This window comes from Tachypleus tridentatus, chromosome 12 (assembly GCF_004210375.1).
Source record: "Tachypleus tridentatus isolate NWPU-2018 chromosome 12, ASM421037v1, whole genome shotgun sequence".
NCBI lineage: Eukaryota > Metazoa > Arthropoda > Merostomata > Xiphosura > Limulidae > Tachypleus > Tachypleus tridentatus.
In genome coordinates this window covers 77,173,961-77,192,793 of record NC_134836.1, presented here as the reverse complement: position 1 = coordinate 77,192,793, position 18,833 = coordinate 77,173,961, and the positions used below count along the sequence as shown (strand labels likewise).

The 18,833-nt window shown below is 36.6% G+C and overlaps 1 protein-coding gene across 2 annotated transcripts in view; it reads left to right on the top strand.

Moving 5' to 3' along the window:
* Positions 1-5,009: 5,009 nt before the first annotated feature.
* The window catches only part of LOC143233685 (sarcoplasmic calcium-binding protein 1-like), a 99,256-nt gene continuing 85,432 nt past the window's right edge, over positions 5,010-18,833 (top strand). Inside the window, exon 1 of one of the 2 annotated variants that reach the window (XM_076470183.1) lies at positions 5,010-6,374. The gene's annotated coding sequence lies outside the window, so the exon portion shown is untranslated. The remainder of the gene's footprint in view (positions 6,375-18,833) is intronic. The other variant, XM_076470184.1, reaches the window with a different exon arrangement.

Here is an 18,833-nt window from a genome sequence, read left to right as displayed (position 1 = left end):
TAGCTGGGATTCGAACCCCTCGACCCTCAGCCTACGAGTCGAGTGCCATAACCATTTGGCCATACCGAGTCCTAAAATATCGGATATATTTTCGAACGAGTGAAAAAAACAACACATGATCATTAAGACTCATTTAGTCATATATTTGGAAAATTATGAATGACTGTGGATTTACCTAAATTTGTGGATAGTGTGGATAAAAATTCGACTGTTTTTTTCATATATGATTTTTTGTATGCCGATACCTTACTATCCTTCTCATATTTTTGTTGAACGCTAGAACTTATCTTAGGCTTGGCTTCCTTAGTTCTGTTGAAATAAACAGAGCTAAAACTTTATTTATTTCTTTTGCAATTAAACACAATGCTACCACGTGCTCTGGCTACCACGGGTATCGAAATCTGGTTTCTACCTTTCTAAGTCCGAAGACGTACCGCTGTGCCGCTGGAGTGGGGGCAGAGCTTACCCATTGAAAACCGCTGACGTAATATGTTACGAATTGACATTTTATTTACCCCCCACATAAAATATCTAGAAAGTTGTGTTAAGATTGTTTAAAATAATACCTACGTTTTTATGCCCCCGTAATGAAAGCGAGGTTACAAAAATTACTTCTTTTTCAGGTACTTTGTTTTTCACGTAGGTTTATTTGTTCCTTATTAACCACAATGCTACACAACGGACTAACCGAGTTGTGCCCATAGTTATGACGGTGGGTGGTGATGACTAGCTGCCTTCCCTCTAGTCTTACACTGCTAAATTAGGGACGGCTAGCACAGATAGCCCTCCAGTAGCTTTGCGCGAAATTCAAAACAAACAAACAAAGCCATAGTTATGGGTCTTCTGTGCCCTGAAATGGGCCTGAGTATGGTGTTTATACTTTTACTCTGGCCCAAAGCTATTTTAAAACAAATCCCTGAAAGACAGACGCTATCAACGTTCGGGAGGGAGGAAGAGGTCTAATGTACCTGACCCTCCTGGGTATTTAACATCACTACCCAAATACCTACTCAGCGAGACTCACTTATGGGTCTTCAGTTTTCCTGCTGAGCCACCTGGAGACTTTTAGATAAACTAATTACATTTCCTAAATGTTGGGATTAAGCGCGGCTTTAGAAATGGGACTGTTAATCTGAGAATTCATGATTACCTTTACCGCAAAAACAAACCCCGCACTTTGGGGCCGTGGGTGAGTTATAAATAACAGTGACAGTTAAATCCTATTATTCGAGGATAAAGAAGACCGTTCCAAGAATTTGTCGCGGGTGTTATTGCTTATAGTAATACCCTGTAACACTTCAGCTCAAAACTTGTAACAAGTTTGCACAGATAGCTATCGTGTGATTTTCGCCAGTTTTAAGAAAATAAACATATTAAATGCAGGCTAATCATTTTATATCAAACAAGAAAATGAGTGTATTATTATATATACATGTAGAAACTTAGGGAGTACTACCGTTGGATAATAAATTATTATTGACCGATAAAAGATTGTTACGACCGAAGTAATTACGTACCAGTTACTTCGTCAAACATGTTGGTACCGAAAATATAAAACGGTTCATATTATCGATCTATTATCCGACCTACGAGATAGTCAGGTACGATAGTACAGGTAGCAGCATCCAATTTCTCAACACTGCGTAACCACATTTAATGTATCTGATATATATTTTGTAACTAGTGGCCAAGAGTTTCAACTATAGTAATTGCTAAGCCTATTTTTAAAGTACCTGCGTTGAAAAAGACACGGAATCCAAAACGATAATTAAAAATAGTATTATTTTATTATACTGTTATTTCTTGAATTTTGTAATATATTAAAATGTTTATAGTTAACACCAGATGGCGGGTATAGAACACATATAATTCTGGTGGGGTACAACACGTCTTTGATTATTGAAACGCGGTTTATTATTATCATCAGGAAGAGTTATAACGCTAGATGTAAAAGACAAATAAACGAAAAATAGATTACCAAATATATTTACCAAAATTCTGTCATTAATTCTTTAAAAAAATATTCAAAAATCTTGCCGTTCATGTTGTTTCTACATTCAGACAAAACTATTTTGAGACCACCAACTAACAAAATATGAATTTTTACTGTTCGTTCGGTACTTAATTTTGCATGTCAGTCAAGTAATTAGTTATCTTTTCTAGTTTGGTTGGTTTTATATTTCTCAGTCAGCACTGGAGTGCTTTGTTACATAACAATATTTTTGGTTAGGTTGTTAATGTTTAGAACTGTATTTTCGAAACTTTCGATTTTTAGCATAAGTTAAGCCACTGGTGGGATCTTTTGAACAAATAAAATCATAATTTTTCTTGGATTTCCCAGATTTTGAGCTTCAGATTCACAAATCGACGATGGGAAATCTGACTCGAGTAAAGAATCTAGTGTTTAGCTTTACCTGATTAAGAAATTCACTCGTAAATTCGATTTTAAAGACTTACTATTGCATTACATATAGTTCGGGTAATTTTGTGTGAGGAATTTAACGTATAATAAACGTGACCATGGGCACTATAAGTCTGGTTTATGTATTCGTTGTTGGATTATAACATGATTAGTGATATTAATTCACGTTTCTTTTTGTCAGTAGCAACATACCAACACCACCATCAACGCTAAGTGACTGACTTTTACTCTTATAACACATTTACAGCTTAATGTGAGAGGAATATTTTATGGTATCGCACAGATTAGAACGTGGCTCGCGAGATCCGAAGCTCTACCTTTGGGTAAAACAAAGGTAAGACATATATACATGTATGCTTTTATTTTTTACAGCGGTAAATCTACGGATTCACAACGCTAAAATCAGGGGTTCGAAAACACACATACACAATTTTTAAATCTCTTTAGTATTCTAGGTAGCACTATAAAATATTTTTACTGTAATTTTCACCATTGTATTTAATTAAAAATCCACCTTTTACAATGAATAGTTTACAGGAAAACAGACTATTTTTGCTATAATTTTTTAATCGGAAACGAAATAATCCACTTATTCAGCAAGAAAATAATATAGCTTTTTTTTTTTTTTCTACTGACGATACTTCATGTGTGTTTAATGGAGCACCTTTACACCTTTACGAAGTCGTATAATTAATAGACGTAAATCATCTATGAAAAGAGCCATTACTTAGATCAAAGTCAGAGCAATCGAGGTGGATCTCAATAGAGGCTTAAAGCAATTGACTAATGGAACAACCGTTGCTTCTGTTAAGAGAACAAGAAAACGTAAACACATATACATTGTATAAGCCTATCCTTGAAACTTTACAATTAAAAACTAAGAAGAAATCCTACCCTGCGGGTCTGCCATAAATTTACGGAATTTTAACAATAGAATTCGAAGTTCAATTCCCCGTGGTAGTGAAGAGAGCGCATATAGAATCTGGGTGTTGTACGCTATAACTTTTCTACGTAACTTTGTGAATTATATTGAAGTTTCATATATTTCAGTACAAAATAATATCGAATAGATAGTAATTGGGCCTGACATGGCCAGGGGATTAAGGCACTCGACTCGTAATACAAGGGTCACGGGTTCGAATCCTCATCCCACTAAACATGCTCGCCCTTTCAGCCGTGGGGGCGTTATAATATACGGTCAATCCCACTATTCTTTGGTAAAAGAGTAGCCCAAGAGTTGGCGGAGGGTGGTGATGACTAGCTGCCTTCTCTTTAGTCTTACGCTGCTAAATTAGGGACGGCTAGCGCAAATAGTCCTCGTGTAGCTTTGCGCAAAATTCAAATACAAAAAACAAACAAAACAAACTAGACAGCAATTTACCATGTCAATCATTAAATAAGTTATAACACCTACGTAATAGAAATTCCAAAAAAGAACAAACAAACTCACCCAGAGAAAATCGATACTGTATAACAATAATAAATTATTTTTTCCAAGCTTTTCTTTGCTAGCTAAGCCTTTATCACTAGAATCATTATTTTTTCTTTCACCAATTGTTACATACTATTTAACTAAAACATCTTTTTTTTGCAAATTATTTTAAAGAAACTGCCTAATTCGGGGTTCGATTTCCTGCGGTGGATAGAACGCATATAGTGTATTGTGTGACAGCGCGTTAGAAACAGTGGCACATTGTTAGGTTTGCGGACTTACACCGCTAAAAACTAGGTTTCGATACCCGTGGTGGGCAGATCACATATAGCTCATTGTGTAGGTTTGTGCTTAATTCTAGACAAAGAAAGAGTCAAAACAAATTATTGGTCGGAATTGTTCCTCGTATTTTGTAATGATAATTTCCTATAATTGATTTTAAAGTCTACTGTTTCGCGTGTACCGAATATGACTTCATATATCCAAGACTGTGTCTTTATAATTCTCATTCATTGTACATACTAGGGTACTTTATAACTGAGCACAAAGATTGTTTATACAACGTGATTAAATGTAAATCAGAAGAGAAAGAATCACGTATGTGCAATAGAGCTTTCATGTAATATATCGCTAGGTTGTTTTGTTTTTCTACCTTAGAGCATAGCAATATGAAATATATATATTTCTCAACGATCAATAAAATACGTTTCGAAGTAAAATATAAAACGAAATAATACATTGTTGTGTTTTACATAAAAAAATGAAACGAACAAGGTAAAAGAAACAAAACAGAAAGATTTATTGCTTTTTTTTTTCTTCACCATTATTTCCTTTGGAATGTTTCAAACGCTGTTTCTCCTGATTTAGTCCAGCGTGCGGTCCGATCGGGCAAGTGTACTCTTCAGTTCGAGCTCCGAGGTGACGCCGTCACAGTAGTCTGACGAAGTGTACTCTTCAGTTCGAGCTCCGCGGTGACGCCGTCACAGTAGTCTGACGAAGTGTACTCTTCAGTTCGAGCTCCGCGGTGACGCCGTCACAGTAGTCTGACGAAGTGTACTCTTCAGTTCGAGCTCCGCGGTGACGCCGTCACAGTAGTCTGACGAAGTGTACTCTTCAGTTCGAGCTCCGAGGTGACGCCGTCACAGTAGTCTGACGAAGTGTACTCTTCAGTTCGAGCTCCGCGGTGACGCCGTCACAGTAGTCTGACGAAGTGTACTCTTCAGTTCGAGCTCCGCGGTGACGCCGTCACAGTAGTCTGACGAAGTGTACTCTTCAGTTCGAGCTCCGCGGTGACGCCGTCACAGTAGTCTGACGAAGTGTACTCTTCAGTTCGAGCTCCGCGGTGACGCCGTCACAGTAGTCTGACGAAGTGTACTCTTCAGTTCGAGCTCCGCGGTGACGCCGTCACAGTAGTCTGACGAAGTGTACTCTTCAGTTCGAGCTCCGCGGTGACGCCGTCACAGTAGTCTGACGAAGTGTACTCTTCAGTTCGAGCTCCGCGGTGACGCCGTCACAGTAGTCTGACGAAGTGTACTCTTCAGTTCGAGCTCCGCGGTGACGCCGTCACAGTAGTCTGACGAAGTGTACTCTTCAGTTCGAGCTCCGCGGTGACGCCGTCACAGTAGTCTGACGAAGTGTACTCTTCAGTTCGAGCTCCGCGGTGACGCCGTCACAGTAGTCTGACGAAGTGTACTCTTCAGTTCGAGCTCCGCGGTGACGCCGTCACAGTAGTCTGACGAAGTGTACTCTTCAGTTCGAGCTCCGCGGTGACGCCGTCACAGTAGTCTGACGAAGTGTACTCTTCAGTTCGAGCTCCGCGGTGACGCCGTCACAGTAGTCTGACGAAGTGTACTCTTCAGTTCGAGCTCCGCGGTGACGCCGTCACAGTAGTCTGACGAAGTGTACTCTTCAGTTCGAGCTCCGCGGTGACGCCGTCACAGTAGTCTGACGAAGTGTACTCTTCAGTTCGAGCTCCGCGATGACGCCGTCACAGTAGTCTGACGCCTCTCACCTTGCAAGCGGTTCTTTCTTTTTCCGTCGATCTCGGCTTGAGAGAATACAGCAGTAACCTTGTCCCGAGCTTTTGTGAGTGTACTGTGGGGAAGCTGACGCTATAGTGGCTCGAGCACAACGTCAAGAGCTAGGTAGGGATTAGAGAGACTAAGGGAGGAGAGAACGAGAGTCTCGTTACCAACATCATCAATGACGTTCGAATACGACACGTATTATCCAATCCAAGCGCAAACAAGTTAGAAATAAACAGAAGTAGAAGGCCAGGTAGCTAGGTAAGAAGGTGGAGAATTACTCCGGAACGAAGGCAGAATCAAATTCACGTGCTCAAAGTGGCTCTTCAAAACTCCTCGACAGTGGCTATTTCCAGAGATCATCGGTCCTCAGTAGACCATAGCACGGACCGAATCAAGGTAACCCACGTTGGACGTCAGGTCTACCAACGGTTCCAGTCGTATTGCAATCGCTACCTGCCGTCGTTTCTGCGGAGTTCATCAGAACGAGGACCAAGTAGGTGTTCATTACCTGTTGATTTGTCTCATGAGCCAATCTTTGGTAAATCGAGTTAGCTTCTCCTCCTAAAAGTAACATTGGTAATATATGTTTTCTTCCAGTGTTTTCCAAATACTTTCAGGTTTCTCTTGTCGTTCGTTTTTCTCGTTTGTTTTTTTTCTGACACAGTTTTAAGTCACTTTGTCTGTTCCAATTATAGTAATATTAATGATATTATCGAGGTTCGTGTCTTTGTAACTGTTTTGACCCTAATAATTATGGTGGTATTCAATTCAACGAATCGATTTCAGGTGCTGTTATACTTTAGTTGTATGTATTCTACTCAGAGAAATAATTTTCAGCGTTAACTGTTTTACCGAGTCAACAATTGTCTTTTCCTAATTTGGTTTCAAGAATTCCTAAAAAGAAAATTTAAGGAAAATACTCCTTGTCTATGACAGTAAGTTATTAATTTTAAAAAATATATATAGAACATGATCAAAAGATACTGGGTGACAATTTTGCTTTAGCATTGCGTTAAATTGAGTTAAACTAAAATTAACTCTAGCTATCTCCAAATTTTTGTTCAGGTTAATAAATATGTCAAATGAGAGAGATAAGAAAACATTCTAAACCTCTCACAGAGCAGTTAATATTAAAATGACCTCTTAGTTAATATACACAGACTGTAAATGCAAGGGCTTATGTTTCACTTCCATTTGCTGCAAAAACACACTCCGCACTTTATAGACATTGATGCGCTATAAAGGCGGCGGTCAAATCATACTTTTCTATCATACAAGAGTAGCTCCAGAGTTCTCGGTTATTTGCTAATAATAGGGACAACACACAATGAGCAAATCGTCCTTTGTCAGCTTTGTAGGAAACATCTAAAGTAAAACAACGAAACATTTCCCACATCTCATTACCACAAGAGTAGTAACAGAGAATATTAACAGAACTTTTGTGTGTTTAAAGTGCTGACGACACTTCTTGTTTGCACTTATATAATGAAAACTACACCCCCAATTGGGTTTGTTTATATTTTGAACTTTAAGACACGAAATGAGATAACAACGAATTTCAACAGACTTAAAATATCATGCATTAGGCATTTTATCATACCGGAAAAGTCCTCGTAACTGAATCCTTCCAGTAAACTTCACAAAGGGGAACGAAATGACAGTAGTTGTACAAGCTTTTGCATCTTCCGTAGTTCATCATCAGCGATTTGGAGTTTGTAGATTCGTCGGCAAATATTTCTGAAATAATTGCCAGGAGTTGATCCTGCTGGTAATTATAGACGTCAGCTCTCACCTGATGAATCTAATGCTTCATAACCTCGTGCATTAACAGCTAACTAGGTAAAAATATAATACATAGATGTAGACAATCATAAAATATATCGTACTCCGAAAGTCTCGGGTTCGAATCCCCGTCACACCAAATATGCTCGCTGGAATATAATCAAGTCTTTTCCGTAGGTCATTCTTTTTATAATCAAGACATGCTTGTGTGTGTGTGTGTGATAACGTTTACTGTCATCAACGAATACGTATATGTAAGTTAAGTTTCTGGAGTGGTAACAGGATCGAAGTTCGAAGTATTGTTATATTATACATTTCCATTTGATGTACTTTGTATTTAATCAAACAGCCTGGCATGGTCAGGTGGGTTAAGGCGTTCGATTGGTTATCTGAGGATCGCGGTTTCGAACCCCGTCGCACCAAGCATGCTTGCCCTTTCAGCCATGGGGGCGTTATAATGTGACGGTCAATCCCATTATTCGTTGGTGAAATAGTAGCCCAAGAGATGGTGGTGGGTGTTGATGACTATCTGCCTTCCCTCTAGTCTTATACTGCTAAATTAGGGACGGCTAGCACAGATAGCCCTCGTGTAGCTTTGCGCGAAATTCAAAAACAAACAAATACTTACATTATTGGTTCTTTTTTATTACAACTTTTGTTTCAAGTATAAACTAAGCAATTGAATGACATGAAGTCGGCCAAAATATCTAATTTGCAGTCATATATATTGCTGAGTAGACGAGTGAAAAATGTAAAATAACGTGTATTTTCTGGTTTAAAAAACAAATGTTAGAGTTTACTATACTGTGGTGTAAATAAGCTATATAAAAAAAAGAGACTGTACTCATATACAGACCTTAAAATCCTACAAATCCGACGTCCTCCGTTAGTACAGCGGTAAGTCTCCGGATTTAAAGGGCTAAGTTCAGGGGTTTGGTTCTCCTCGGTAGACTCAGCAACGAGCTTGTTTATTTTTGAATTTTGCAGCAAAGCTGCACAAGGGCTATCACCGCTAGCCGTCCCTAATTTAGCAGTGCAAGACTAGAGTAAAGAAAGCTAGTCATCACCACCAACTCTTGGGCAATTCTTAGGATTGACCGTTACATTATACCTTCCCCACAGCTGAAAAGGCGAGCATGTTTGGTGCAACGGGGATTCGAACCCGCGGCTCTCAGATTACGAGTCAAACGCCTTAAGAATAGTTAACTCCAAATATGTATTGAGTCATGGGAATCCGTTGAGAATTAATAAGCAGGAATTATATCTTCAGTAGGAATATGTTTTTGTTAACCTGAAGAGAACCTAAAAGGTCGAAACGTTGTTCTGTACTTTAGTTTAATTAAAATTTTAATATTATACCAGCCTTCTTGAGAATACATTAGAAATATCTTTGCTATATCACTAAACAAGGCACGAATAATTATGAATGCTCATATTTACTCTTTAGGTTAAAATGCTTCCAGTATTTATTCCGTCAAATATGCCATTGGCGTACCATCACTACTATACTAACTGCGTGTGAAATAAATGCACACTATGGACATAAACAGGGGTGCTGTTGTATTATCTGCACCTTTCAGTACGATCTTAGTTTACCCTAACCTAGCGACTAATTTCAACATTAAACTTTAAATAATATGAATAGATGATAAAAAAATCAAACAGCATAAAACTGATTCTGAAAATTATGTTTTCGAACTTGGTAGTGAACTATTTCTTATCGCGTAGTTACCATTTTTCATTGCATGAAAATACGCATTCTTTACACGGATGAGAATTATGCGTCTAACTTTGCTATCTAATTATAAACTGACTCTAGAAACGCCGATTGAGTGATTCATTGTGCCTTTTATCTCTGTGACTTAAAAGCTCGTTAGCGAGCCGAAATGTAAACACTTGTAATGGTATACTATATATGAAATTACATGAGCTAACATATTTCTGTGTGTGTGTTCAATCCTAGATTCTATAGATGCTTTGCGTATTTGTAATTGTACTTTGAATTATACGGTCATTTGGAGACGTGTTAACAGAAAGTTGAGCAGTGATATCATTTTGCGTCCATTCATCAAGGAGTTTTCTCGTATACAGGAAAAGGAATATTTAAATTGTGAGATTGAAAAAAAAAATGGGTGAGCTGCCAGAACATTAAGAACTTATTTATGTGTTAACGCAGTTGGAAAACTTTGTTACTTCCATACACACCTTTTAATAGCTAGTTTTAATTCTATTTTTTACTAACGGTCGAATACATCTTGGTCTACATGAGAGATTTTAATTAAAGTCGTGCAGTTGTCATGAGAATTTTCTTATCCTTATTTTATTGCGTTATGATGTGTATATTATTCAGTCTTCAAACTGGGTAGCATAATTAAAAGTGTACACTATGCGAAATATTGATTAAAAAAATTTAATATACAGACAAGAAAAAACAAATAATAAATACTTCAATCAAAATGAAACTAGTTGAAACTACTGTGCAAGTTTACAAAATTATTATGTTTCTAATAATAGGGCCAGGTGGTTAGAGCGTTTGACTCATAATGTGAGGGTCGAGGGTTCTAATCCCAATCACATCGAACATGATTGCCCTTTCAGCCAGGGGGTATTATAATGTTAGGTCAATCCTACTATTCGTTGGTAAAAGAGTAGCCTAAGAGATGGCAGTGGATGATGAAGACTAGCTGGCTTCCCTCTAGTCTTACACTGAGAAATTAGGAACGGCTAGCGCAGATAGCCCTCGTGCAGCTTTGCGCGAAATGCAAACAAACAAACTTGTAATAATAACTACAGAAACAATCGTGTTAATTAGATTGATGACTTATATTCCTTGTTTAAACGTCTTGTTTTTTTTATTGATAAATGTGTGGTGTATGTGGAAATAAGAAGGACAGCCCACAAGCCCTGCCAAGTAATTCCCATATAAAGGAACGTTTTAGAATAAATCTCAGTAAAATATAAACTGTTTATTGTTCCAATAACAACTGTACACATCTGCAAATCTGAATTAGAAATTTTCGAATTTTTTTCCAAATTGAATTGTAGAATTGTAGATTCTTTGTTGTTAAGCAAAGAGTTTCACAGCGCTCCCATGGCACAGCGGTATGTGTGCGGATTTACAAGGCTAAAATCCTCGTTTCGATACCCGTAGCGGGTAGAGCACAGATATCCATTTGTGTAGTTGAACACTTGTGTAAGATATATATATATGTGTAAGATATATATATATGTGTGTAGAGAGATTTCCTTTTCCTCTACAATGAAAATAATATTATTAAAAACGTTTTCACTCAGTTTAAGCCTCGTTATATGATCCAGTTCTGAAACGAAACTGTAAGGGAAAGATCTTTGAAAATCTGATAGACGATTTAAAAATATGAAAAAAATCGTATGTTTAACTTTGACATTTCTTCACAGATATAATAAACGTATATTTGACCGTTTTCAGTTGGCTAAAAAGATAAAACATATCGACGGATTTAATTCGATTTTCATATGATTATATTTTTGAAACATTTTAAAATCATTGAGTTTCAGTCATAAAAAACTCTCCAAGCTACATGAAAAAACTGTTTCTTACAGAAAAAGGTTTTTTTTATTATTAACCGGATCGAAACACCAAATTCTTGAGTGACTCACAATATAAAGGTATTTTCTATTAACAGCATAAGAAACATTTAAACAAATACAAGATAAATCCCATAGAAACCTCATGTGCTATTACCATGTTTATTTATGTATGAGAATCCACGGTTAACCTTGGGATCAGGGTGCATTAACTGAGTGATGGGAATATCCCGTTATTCGGTCAAACAAGCTAGTCACGATATGGGTGGTGAGTGCCACTATTCACTTTTCCTGCTGCATTTATGACAGGATTTTTTTTTGCGTTATTTCACTTCACCCACGACCCTCAGATTACGAGTCGAACGCCTTAACCCACCTGGCCTCCAATAAGTTCAAATACAGAGGATGTACTCTATGTATTCATAACCTCTACTGGGCAGGTGTTGTTGTACATTAGTGCAATAATTAATAATGTACAAAGAAAGTCTGCGGATGTGCGTGTTTTTCTTATAACAAAGCCACATCGGGCTATCTGCTGAACCCGCCGAGGGGAATGGAACCCCTAATTTTAGCATTGTAAATCCGTAGACTTACCGCTGCACTAGTTGGCGGGGGGAAGGGGAGAGGAAGTCTGCGGGAAAGAACAGTAACAACAGTAGAGAATAATCTATGAAAACGTATTACTTGCGCAGTAATAAGGTAGCAAGATTATCAACCGATTTAACTCTACCCCAAACCTGTATAAGTCCGAAAACATTTTGAAACTTTCAGTAAATTAAATCTTGCCAACGTTTCTTTAAGCTAAAAGAGAAAGAAAATTCGTTTTTCTTTTCAGATATCACATTTAAATAACCCCAGTCATGATTGGTGAAGTAAGTGGTTGTGGTGTTCATTGTTTACTTGTTAAAATAGGTGTTTTATTTACTGTAACACGTGCACGATATAGACAACACAAAGTGATGGGTGTATTTCACTGGTATCCATCTGCCTCTAAACGTAAAGTACAATTATTAATTTACGTGGACTTCTGAATAGTTTTAAATAATTATACATTTGAAAAGAAAGCTTTAGGAACCTACAAAAGAACTCAAGAATATCTTGTTTCAGTACAGTCTAGTTAGAGCTGTTGTTTCGAAAAATATCATCTCTTATAATAGTTTAGATATCAAAGATGTAACAACAAGGAAATACCATTCTACAACAAAGGACTAACATGTAATGTACTGTAGTTAATGCAGTCAGTGTTTACTGCTTAACTGTTTTATATGTTATAGTCATGACTAAACAGGCACACCCCTGTGCTTTTAGTCATTCTGAAGCCCTGGGAACAATTCAGTATATGCTGCCCCATAGCGATAAGAAAACTGAGAAGTGGGTTAAAAAGCATAACATCGGGGGTCCTTTCATGTGTGGAGCCTCGGGCAATAACCCAGTTTAACCAACAGGTACGATCGCTTGTATGCAGTCATACTTGATAAGCCTGTGAGGAATCTCACTATTCACTTATTTAGACTCTCTACTGTGCTAGCTGTTGTTTTGACAATACTGTTTGTACGTTTATTTTACTCCAGAATGTAAGTTTGTACGTTTATTTTCAAGAATAAACGAATCTAATAATTTTATCTGCGAAATCTACATTTTACCGACCCTAAGTTGAACTGTGTTGCTACACTGATAAGTTATTTTCCCCCAAGTTAACTGTTTTACATATATGATAAAAACAAACCCAACAATAACTTGTAGTTATATGGCCTGGCAAAATCTAATGGTTAAGGCGCTCGACTTGCAATCTGCAGGTGGCATGTTCTAATTGCCGTTAATGAATATGCGAGCTCTTTCAGTCGTGAGACGTTATAACATGATGATCGGTCCCATTATTCGTTGGTAAAAGAGTACCCTGAAGTTGGCGGTGGGTGGTGATGACTAGCTACCTACCCTCTAGTCTATCATTTTAAAATTACAAAAGTAGGGACGACTAGCGCAAATAACCGTCGAGTAGCTTTGAGCGAAATTCAAACCAAACCAAAACTTTTTTACGAACCTCGTGATTATATTTTCTATGGAACATTATGTGTTATTTAACTGGTTTCAGTACCTGCATGTGAGTGTTTTAAAACGCATGTGGTGTGAATATTGTTTTTATCAAAGAGTAATTTTAGGAACGTATGTCACAGACTGAAACAAAATATTTAACTGCAACAACAACAAAAAAAAGTTTTAAAGAATATAAACGTAAGTGTGAATGTGGGGAAACCACATTTTACATCATATTACGAAGAGTTTTGACAGACTAAACTTAATTCCAACTAACTCCAGTATTTCTATACATAAATATTTCACCTTTTTCCTTATGTTGACCTTTAGGTCGTTTAGCTGTGATATCATTCAAAAGACAAGTAACGGAATCTCTTTGATTCTGGTAATATTTTAATAGAGAAGCCGGGGTCTTACGAGTGCGCTTTATGTATGAAAGACACGTGATACAAACTAATACAGATAATCCACTAAACTTAAAAATGTATTTTAAATTAGAAGCCTAATAAGAAATTTCCAAGTTGTTCAACACATAAGATTACAATTTTGTTATTCGCATCTCTTTGTTGTTTGATTTTTTCGCCGTGTTTAATTAAAGCAAGCTAACAATAACAGCGTATAAAACGTACAAACCAGCTAAAGAGTATGAATCTTCCGTTAATAAGGCAGGATTTACATAAGCTATCATAAATTCTTCCTTTATGTAGTTTTACAACTAGAATTAAACTGGAGCTCTAAATTTCAATGCAGTGACATTCACAACTGTTACTGACAGCGCCATTATTGCAAGTCGCACCTGTCGGCGAAAGAAAATTACATTTTAAATATTTTGTCTTTGAGGAAGATATTCTATTCTTATTCGGTTAAATTTTCCTTCTTCAGTTTGTAGAAATACAAATTATTTCAAAAGGAACAGAGTTTAAGTTAAATTGAATAAAATGTTTTAAAATTATATTTGGATTAACCAATCAAGTTTGTTTGTTTTTGAATTTCGCGCAAAGCTACATGAAAGCTATCTGCGCTAGCCATCCCTAACTTAGCAGTGTAAGTAGCTCTTGAGCTACTCTTTTACCAACGAATAGTGGGATTGACCGTAACATTATAACGCCGGCATAGCTGAAAGGGCGAGCATATTTGGCGCGACGGGGATTCGAACCCGCGACCATCAGATTACGAGTCGAATGCCTTAACCCACCTGCCCATACCGGGCCAAACAAGCAAAACCAGAAAAATGAATAACATTAAATATTAAGTCTTACTGTAAACATTAAAGAAATATAGACCACCTCATGACAGGCACGGCAAGGCCAGGTGGTTAGGATTCTCGACTCGTAACCTGAGGGTCGAGGGTTCGAATCCTAGTCAAATCAAACATGTTCAACCTTTCCGCTGTGAAAACGTTAGAATGTAATGGTCTATCCTACTATTCGTTGGTAAAAGTCGGAGATGGGTAGTTATGACTAGTTACCTTCCGTCTACCCTTAAACTGTTAAATTAGGAACGGCTGACACACATAGCCCTGGTGTAGCTTTGCGCGAATTTCAAAAACAAACAATGATAATGAATGCTTTCTCATGTGCTTTGTTAGAGATAATCTTAACAATTCTTTATAATTACTCATTGTTTGTAATGGTTACTTTTAATATTGTTTACATATTAATTTTACCATTATCCAAATTCTCTTGTATTGTTTCTATAACATATTAAATTAGGACTAACCTTAATCTCCTGAGCTGACTGATCCATGTCAGATGTAGTTCAATTTAAGGCTATTAATATCGTTAACAGTGTGTGTAACCAAATTGTGATTCAACTCATTCTTCTTAATGTAGGCTTAGTTTTTTTATGTGTTGATTGACGCCATGTGTACGTTTAGTCACTTTATTACGTAGGGGTGGCTTTATTAATACATAAGATATTTCTTAAGCCCTAATATTTACAGCTACTTTACTTACAGTCATAAGTTCTTCATAATTATTTTCTTCTTATTGTCTTGGTTTTATTGGAACGGAAAGAAACGTTGCGACTTTTCAAAATTTATCACGTACCGTTAAAAAGGTCGCGATATATAAAGAAGGGCTGGCAGAATCAGCGCCCATGTTTACGTGCATGATATACTGCAGTTAAATACATAGTAAAAAAAAAAGGATATTTTTACACCAGTCTCGGGTCAATGGAAGAGGAGGGGCTAAAAAAACAAAACAACGGGCGTTTATATTTTGTCTGGTGAGGATGTTGTTAATACAATAACAATTTGTACGTATGTAAATGAGTTGGTTTCAAAAATGTCATTTTAACGTGCTTTACTTTATCATTCTAAAATAGTACGTTTCTCTTGACCTTTGTCCTTGTATTTCAATTCACTCCTTTCTTTGTATTTTTTACATATTTTGACATGTCCTGGATTACTGTAGAGATGTAGCTTTCTGTTAACGAACAGCTAGAATATTTTTTTCCAGTTTGCATTTCCTTCCGTAGAGGATTTATTTATTTATTTCTCCAGAAAGAATACTTTAAAAACACATAATATTGAATTAGAATCGTTATCAGCATGAAATATTATTCTGTAATTAAAATGACCAAATAGGACAATATAACTTTTTATAATAATCTTATTCACTTGTGTAAAATTCACTCATTCACACTACACTGCCCTTTCCGATCCGTGTATAAAATTCATTTATTCACACTACACTGCCCTTTTCGTTCCGTGTATAAAATTCATTTATTCACACTACACTGCCCTTTTCGTTCCGTGTATAAAATTCATTTATTCACACTACACTGCCCTTTTCGTTCCGTGTATAAAATTCATTTATTCACACTACACTGCCCTTTTCGTTCCGTGTGTGAAATTCATTTATTCACACCACATTGCCCTTTCCGTTCCGTGTGTGAAATTCATTTATTCACACTACACCGCCCTTTTCGTTCCGTGTGTGAAATTCATTTATTCACACTACATTGCCCTTTCTCTTACGTGTGTAAAATTCACTTATGCACACTATATAAGAAGCAAGTCAGTGTGAGTGAACAGTTAGAATAAAACCTTAGGTCAGGCTTAGAAGTAAAGTAACTTATCATCTGCCAGGAATCTTTCTCATAACACTCATTGGTACGAAATACAGAAATTGTTAAGCGTCTATTCAATGCTATCTTTAAAAGTCCCTGAAGTTAATCTGTCATGATATTATGACATTTCACACTTTAAGTGAAATATTATGGTTTTGAAAAGATAAACAAAAACAGTTCAAATACAGAAGATAAGCACTTGATTTCAGTCATAAATACATCATTGAAAAACGAAATCCTAAAGCTGAAGAAAGATGTAATTTTTAAAAGCATTAACACGAGAGAAAACAATCAACTCGAACACTAGGCAGTCACACTTCCAAGAGTTTCCACCAGGGCTAAGTCATTCTATTTAACTTCAAAATTATTTTTTTTATCAGTTACATTGTTAAGAGAGTCCCTGAACGCTGGCCAGTTGTACTCCCAGAAGTAATTGTATTTGATATCAAAATTATTATTTTAACAGTTACATTCTTAAGAGGCCTCGTTAATCATAGTTTTGAGAAAGCTAATCTCTTGTTTCGAAAACTCACCTCATAATATATATATATTATTAACATAAAACCTTTTTCTCAAGAACTTATCCAGATTTCACTGTTTATACCTACAAAACTATTTCAGAATTACCCACTGGGTTTCTATACATAACACAGATATTATGCTGATAGTACTGCAGTCACGTCTAGGCTCGTGTCTAAGATAAAACCTCTTATACTTTCAAACCAGACACTCACTGTCAATAAGAACGTCTAATAAGAATAATAAAACAATAATTTGAATTCCAATTTGTGCACTGTGTTCTATAATATTTAAAATTATTTTAATGTTCTATTTACTATATATTTTTAATGGCGCTACCTGTCAGTGGTATACAGTTGTATATTCATCTTCCAATGACAAATATAAGCCAAACTTTCAGCGTGTTTCTACATATATTTAAAGCAATGCCTTCAGTATTGTTTCAAGTACCTGGTTCTAAACATTCGAATTATTCCGTTTGTAAATTGTCAGAAGCATTTAGGGAATTTTAATCTGGACTCTGTAATGGCTATTCCATCAGGACGTTTATATTATTACTGTTATTTAACACATAAGCCTAGGAACGTGCCATATTGACATTAATGAGCAAGTCCTTCGTCAAAAGTGCACAGCGTTTACCACACACTCTAACACCTTAATAAAAACATCACTGTTAAATTGTTCACTTACTTATCCTTAGACCAATATTTTACCATCACTGGATGAAACAACTTTTTCTGCTTCACAAAACTCTTGATTAGTGGTGAATATTTCAGTGGTGGTAAGGTTTACACCCATCAAATATTATTCTGAAAGTGTTTGTGTGTGATCTACAGTTTCTTTAAATTATGAAGTAGATTCATAAAAAAATTACAAAAATATCACCGGGTATTTTAAAAACGCCGATATTTTGTTCTTTACTGATTTTTTTAAACCTATTAGTTTTCCAGACATGATTAATTCATCAAGAACTCGCTGCTGAGTCTTCAGAGTTTTCATGGCCAGGTGGTTAAGGCACTCGACTCGTAATCCGAGGTTTACGGGCTTGATTCCACGTCATATCAAATATGCTCGCCCTTTCAGCCGATAAACGTTTTTTGTTTTAAAATAGTTATAAATTTTAACTTACGTAACGATTTAGTTTCAACTACACATGCTCTTTTTCGTCCATATTGCTTTTTGATGGACGTTTCGGTATCAGGTCGGCTTGATTACATAGAATAAAGTCATTCTTTTCAATATTAGGCAGTTAAAACTTGTTCAAATTATTCATTTATATTATAAAACACACGATAAACGTACACTAATTAAAGACATAAACTAAGTACGATATATAACTAGTTTGTTTCTTTTAACACATTACTTACTTCACCACACTAGGCCTAGCATGTCTTTTAACACATTGCTTACTTCACCACACTAGGCCTAGCATGATCAGGTGGTTAAGGCGCTCGACTCGTAGTCCGATGGCCGCGGGTTCGCATCTCCGTCACACCACACATGCTCGACCTTTCAGCCTTGGGGGCGTTATAATGTAACGATCAATCCATTATTCGTTGGTAAAAGAGTAGCTTAAGAGTTGACGGTGGGTGACGATAACTATCTGCCTTCTCTCTAGTCTCACACTCCTAAATCAGGGACGGCTAGCGCAGATAACCTTCGTATAGCTCAGCGAGAAATTCAAAACGAACCACGATTGAAACACAGAAGTCAAGTTACTTCGCCCTCTCTTAACACTTTGGACTGATGTAATTGTTTTTAGATGTTGGACCATTACATTTTCAACACAGTTAAGTTACTTATGCAAAGTATATCACGTGTGAATGTGCATTGTGATCAGCTTATGTATTGATTTTCTACATTTCTACATTTTTCTCACAGTTGAACATAATTTACAAACCTTTGGCACTTTGTATACACTTCAGTGCTACTAATCTACTCATAAGGTGCATTTCTTTATTACATTATTTTGCTGACG